The following is a 6,000-nucleotide window of genomic DNA, read 5'->3' on the forward strand; positions in this document are numbered from 1 at the left end:
ATTTCCTTTCCCTGTGCACATATTCCATATTCAAGTATCAAGAATGCCCAGTTTTTTTGCTATAGCAGCTCAACATTACAACTGCCATGGAATTTGCTACAAATTTGGATATTTGTGTGGAACAATGCTCAACCTATTTATTCTCAGGTTGGTTTAGTCAACCTCTTCAATGGTGGGCCCAGAGGAGGCTCCACCAGAGGGAGGAGCTCCACCACCAGGGAAGCCTCCAGGCATTCCTCCTGGCATGCCCCCTGCACTCTGGTACAGCTTGGTGATGATGGGGTTGCAGACTTTCTCCAACTCTTTCTGCTGGTGTTCAAATTCTTCCTTCTCTGCAGTCTGGTTCTTATGAAGCCAGTTGATGATTTCATTGCACTTGTCAAGAATCTTCTGTTTGTCTTCATCATTTATCTTGCCCTGAAGTTTTTCATCTTCAACAGTTGCTTTCATGTTGAATGCGTAAGACTCAAGTGAATTCTTGGAAGACACCTTGTCCCGCTGTTTCTCATCTTCAGCTTTGTACTTCTCAGCTTCCTGGACCATGCGCTCAATATCTTCCTTGCTCAAGCGGCCCTTGTCATTAGTGATGGTAATCTTGTTCTCTTTTCCTGTGCTCTTATCCATGGCAGAGACATTGAGGATACCATTAGCATCAATATCGAAAGTGACCTCAATCTGAGGGACACCACAAGGAGCAGGAGGTATGCCTGTGAGTTCAAATTTTCCAAGTAGGTTGTTGTCCTTGGTCATGGCACACTCACCTTCATACACCTGAATAAGCACACCAGGCTGGTTGTCAGAGTAGGTAGTGAAGGTCTGTGTCTGTTTGGTAGGAATGGTAGTATTACGCTTGATGAGAACAGTCATGACTCCTCCAGCAGTTTCAATGCCAAGAGAAAGTGGAGTGACATCCAACAGCAGCAAATCTTGAACATTTTCAGATTTGTCTCCAGAAAGGATAGCTGCCTGGACAGCTGCACCATAAGCAACAGCCTCATCAGGGTTGATGCTCTTATTCAGTTCTTTTCCATTGAAGAAATCTTGGAGAAGTTTCTGAATCTTGGGGATATGGGTAGAACCACCCACCAGGACAATATCGTGGATCTGAGACTTGTCTAACTTGGCATCCCAAAGGGCTTTCTCTACAGGGTCCAGGGTGCCACGGAACAGGTCAGCATTTAATTCTTCAAACTGGGCACAAGTGATAGAGGTATAGAAGTCGATTCCTTCATACAGAGAATCAATCTCGATACTGGCCTGGGTGCTGGAGGAAAGTGTACGCTTAGCACATTCACAAGCAGTACGGAGGCAACGAACTGCCCTCTTGTTTTCACTGATATCTTTCTTATGTTTGCGCTTGAACTCTGCAATAAAATGGTTGACCATTCAGTTGTCAAAATCTTCTCCACCTAAGTGGGTGTCTCCAGCTGTTGACTTAACCTCAAAGATCCCATCTTCAATAGTAAGGATGGACACATCAAAAGTGCCACCTCCCAAGTCAAAGATCAGCACATTCCTTTCAGCTCTGACTTTCTTGTCTAGGCCATAAGCAATAGCAGCAGCAGTTGGCTCATTGATGATGTGAAGCACATTGAGACCAGCAATAGTTCCAGCATCTTTGGTAGCCTGATGCTGAGAATCATTGAAGTACGCAGGTCCTGTGACAACTGCATTGGTAACGGTCTTCCCAAGATAAGCCTCTGTGATTTCCTTCATTTTCGTCAAAACCATAGAAGGCACCTCCTCTGGATAAAAGCTTTTTGTCTCTCCCTTGTATTCTACTTGGACCTTGGGCCTGCCAGCATTATTCACCACCATGAAAGGCCAATGCTTCATATCAGACTGGACAACAGCATCATCAAATCTCCGTCCAATCAGGCGTTTGGCATCAAAAACTGTTGGTGGGGTTCATCGCAACTTGGTTCTTCGCAGCATCACCGATCAATCGTTCGGTGTCTGTGAAGGCGACATAACTTGGGGTGGTCCGGTTTCCCTGATCATTGGCAATTATTTCCACTTTCCCGTGCTGGAAGACACCCATGCAGGAGTAGGTGGTGCCAAGATCAATGCCAACTGCAGGTCCCTTAGACATGGTTGCTTATGTGTGGGCCTGGCTCAGGCTGAGAAGACAGCAATCCAAAGATGTAGCCCCGCATTCAATGAGACCCTCTATTTGTACTCTTACCCTAAGCTTTGCAAATGTTAGGGGCAAGTCTGTGGAACTTCATCCACTGTGAGGAAGGGGCATCTTATTTGGATGAAGACACTTTCCACTGCCCTTTTTACTCTCTGAGGCCAGATCTAGAGTCTCTAAGTTGCAACTGCCCAGAGAGGATGCTTTCTAATTCACACAAGGTCTCAGAGGAGACAGACAGCATTTTTTTAAGTAAATTTTAACATGAAATAGAAAATATAGGAGTGCTTTGCACATAGTAAAAATATTGTCATGAAATATGGTTCATATATACATATCTATGAAATTTATAAATTGGTGGCATTATGAACTCTATCTTTTTCTTTGAGTCATGGTCAAAAAGTGTGAATGCTTCAGTTCCAGATGGTAAAGGCCTTCATAATCTGGTTGTAGATTATCTCTCCACAATCACATCTTGCAATTAATTTTCCTTCCCCAGACCTGCCTTCTGCCTATCTAAGCACTTTGCATTCTAACTGCAATGAACTTTTCTCCACTTCCAGAAGGCATGTTTCTTACCCCAGCACTTGCATGTTTTCCTCCAGCCTGGAACCTTCTTTCTCTAGGTCTTCACTTAGACAACACCCCCTCCACCTTGAGGATTCAGTACAGACATCACCTCCTTGGGAAGCCTTCTCTGACCCCTATGTTCAGGTAAGTCACTCTTCCTAAGGACTGTAACAGCATCCTTTCCCCAGCATTGAATTCATCACCTTGTTGTAAAATTGCTCAGCTGACTTTTGATCTTATGTGGGAAGGGTCAATGACTGTTTTGTTTATCTGTACCTCTGTTGTTGAGCACAGAATCTGGCATATAGGAAGTGCTCAGCAAATAATGTTGCACTGAATTAAAAACACATTTTCTATTTTCTTTTTTTTTTGTTTAAGTAATCTCTACACCCAACATGGGGCTCAAACTCATGTCCCTGAGACGAAGAGTCAGATTACCAACTGAGCCAGCCAGATGCCCCACATATTTTCTATTTTCTATGTAAAACATATTATACTATTATATGTGCATCACGTTGTACTTAAATGTTTTCAAGGTCTATGATTATTTTCTAAGGATAAAGCCTGAGAAGCAAAATTATTACTGGATCAAGGAATATTATCATTTTAAAATCCTTGACATATATTGGTAACTTCATTTCCAGAGGGTTATTATTCCAAATCTATTTAGGGACTATTGACAATTTCTGCAATATTCAGTCAATCTCATTTAGAGTATATATTTCTTTTTCTCTCCATTTATACAAGTCTTATTTTTATAATCACTGAATATAATTTTATAATTTTCCTGATATATGATCTTCATAATCTTTTTTTCTTTTCTTTCTTTCCTTTTTTTTTTTTTTTTCCATTTTTTAGAGAGAGAGGGGTATAGGGAGAGGGACAGAGGAAGGGGGAGAGAGAATCTTAAGCAGGCTTCACAGTCAGCACCGAGCCTGACATAGGGCTTGATCTCACCATCCTAAGATCTTGACCTGAGCTGAAATCAAAAGTCAGACACTTAACCACCTGAACCACCCAGGCCCCCCTGATCTTCTTATCCTTTTAAAGGTGACTAAGCATTGAAATATAATGTGTATGTATATGTATGTGAATATGCACACATATGTGTAAAACCATCATTATTGTGAATCCAAAGTCTTCTCCACCATATTTTTATTACCAGGAATTGCTGGCATACAGTCAATCTAATAGAGCTGATGATTGCTTTCTTATCTGGCTACTGTATTGATCTTTCAATTATAAATGTACATAATCTTATCATATGTAAATAATAATATATATACTTTTTCTCTTTTCTGTAGTTATGCTTCTTACTTGTTTACATTAATTGCTAGAATTTCCAGGGGCGCCTGGGTGGCTCACTCATCTGTGTGTGTGCCTTTGGCTCAGGTTGTGATCCCAGGTCCTGGGATGGAGCCCTATGTCAGGCTTCCTGCTCAGCAGGGAGCCTGTTTCTCTCTCTCCTCCCCATTGGTACTCTCTGTCACTATCTCTGTCTTGCTCTTTCTCTCTCTCAAATAAGTAAATAAATAAAATCTTTTTAAAAAATTGCTATAATTTTCAGAACTTGTTAGGTAATAAGGTAATAATGGCAGTTCCCCTTTGTATTCTTTGCTCTAATGGAAACACTAGTATTTCAGTATTAAGTGTGATATTACCTGTATTTCATGAAAATATTCTTTATTATTTTAAGGAAGTTTTATTCACTTTCTAGTTTACTGTAATTAAGACTCAAAAATAGAGGCACCTGGCTGGCTCAGTTGGTAGAGCAAGTAACTATTGATCTTGGGATTGTGAGTTTGAGCCCCACATTGGGTATAGAGATTATTTTTTTTTAAGATTTTATTTTCAATTTTATCAGTATTTCCAAATACATGGCCAGGAATTAAAAAGTAGTATGTAAAATATTCATGATTTTTAAAAAGATTTTTAATTTTTTTAAAAAATTTTTATTTATATATTTGACAGAGAGAGAGAGGCAGCGAGAGAGGGAACACAAGCATGGGGTGGGGTAGTGGGAGAAGAAGCAGGCTTTCTGCAGAGCAGGGAGCCTGACACGGGGCTGGATGCCAGGACCCTGGGTCTCAATCTAAGGACCCTAGGATCATGACCTGAGCCAAAGGCAGATGCTTAATGTCTGAGCCACCCAGGTGCCCCTAAAGATTTTTTTTTTTTTTAAATAATCTCTATACCCATTGTGGGGCTTGATCTTACAACCAACCCCAAGATCAAGAGTCACAACACCCACCAGCTGAGCCAGCCAGGCACCCCAAAATAGACATGATTTAAAAAAAAATCTTGTACCAGTTATTGTATTATTATTCTTAATTTTCTGAATTGTGTTTTCACCCTCTTTCCTCAATTAAACTGCTGCCTTTTGTCTGCATTACTGGTTCTTTAGAAGGAAAAATAATTTGGGGGTATATAAATCAATTACATTCTTTTCTTACTTTTCAATTAATTTTTTTCTGTTTTTCCTCATTTTTCTTTTAAAATTTTACCTTATGTTATTTCATAGTTCTGTATTTCTGATTGGAATGTTATGTGTAGTTCATTTATTTTCATTCTATATTTTTCCAAAGTGAAAAATATTTGAGATCATAAATTTGCCTGTAATTGCAGCTTTGGCTGCAAGTCTATACCTTTTGCTATAAATACTACACTGAAATTTGGCTTTGGCTTTGGGATTAGGCTAAAATCTGCTACTAGACTATTACATTTCAGCTTTAGCCTGTGGAAGACTGACTTGTCAAATGCTGACTTCAAAAGAATTCAAGGTGTCTCTGAACTTGTATGTAACCAATGACCAGCAGTCATATATATTACCATGATCTTTAATCAGATTAAGTACATTAGTAATGTGAACAAGGCTTGTCATTCGGATATTTTAAAATTTCTTAATATAAGACAAGAATTTTAGATGTTCCTTTAGTAAAATACCGCATGCTTTATATGTTGAAATTCTATCAGTCGGTTGAAGGAAGTATAACAATATGTTTATTATTGTAAGAGTATAACAATACAATGGTTAATGATGATTGTGAAAAGTCGGTAAAGGTGTCCAAAATATACATATTAAGTGAAAAAGGATGTTATATTAATAAAATTATATATATCATATAAAACTATTATTGTCAAATATATAAATACAATATTAGTATCTAGAGAGATAAAAGTCATCACTTCTCTGCCTTTTGGCTAAGATCAAGTGTGGAGAGATAAAAATCAGAAGATTGTATTTTTGTATAGTAATCATCCCTGGCAATGAAGTTCTAGGACTTACTTCTACTTTA

At 39.0% G+C, this 6,000-nt stretch overlaps 1 pseudogene across 1 annotated transcript; it reads right to left on the reverse strand.

The window, feature by feature from the left end:
- Window positions 1-119: 119 nt before the first annotated feature.
- Window positions 120-2,121, reverse strand: LOC111158808 (annotated as a pseudogene). Its single transcript, XR_002641378.1, has one exon. The product of XR_002641378.1 is annotated as a heat shock cognate 71 kDa protein pseudogene (transcript).
- Between the last annotated feature and the right edge of the window lie 3,879 nt (window positions 2,122-6,000).

This window comes from Enhydra lutris, unplaced genomic scaffold (genome assembly GCF_002288905.1).
Source record: "Enhydra lutris kenyoni isolate GAN:26980312 unplaced genomic scaffold, ASM228890v2 scaffoldscaffold63, whole genome shotgun sequence".
NCBI lineage: Eukaryota > Metazoa > Chordata > Mammalia > Carnivora > Mustelidae > Enhydra > Enhydra lutris.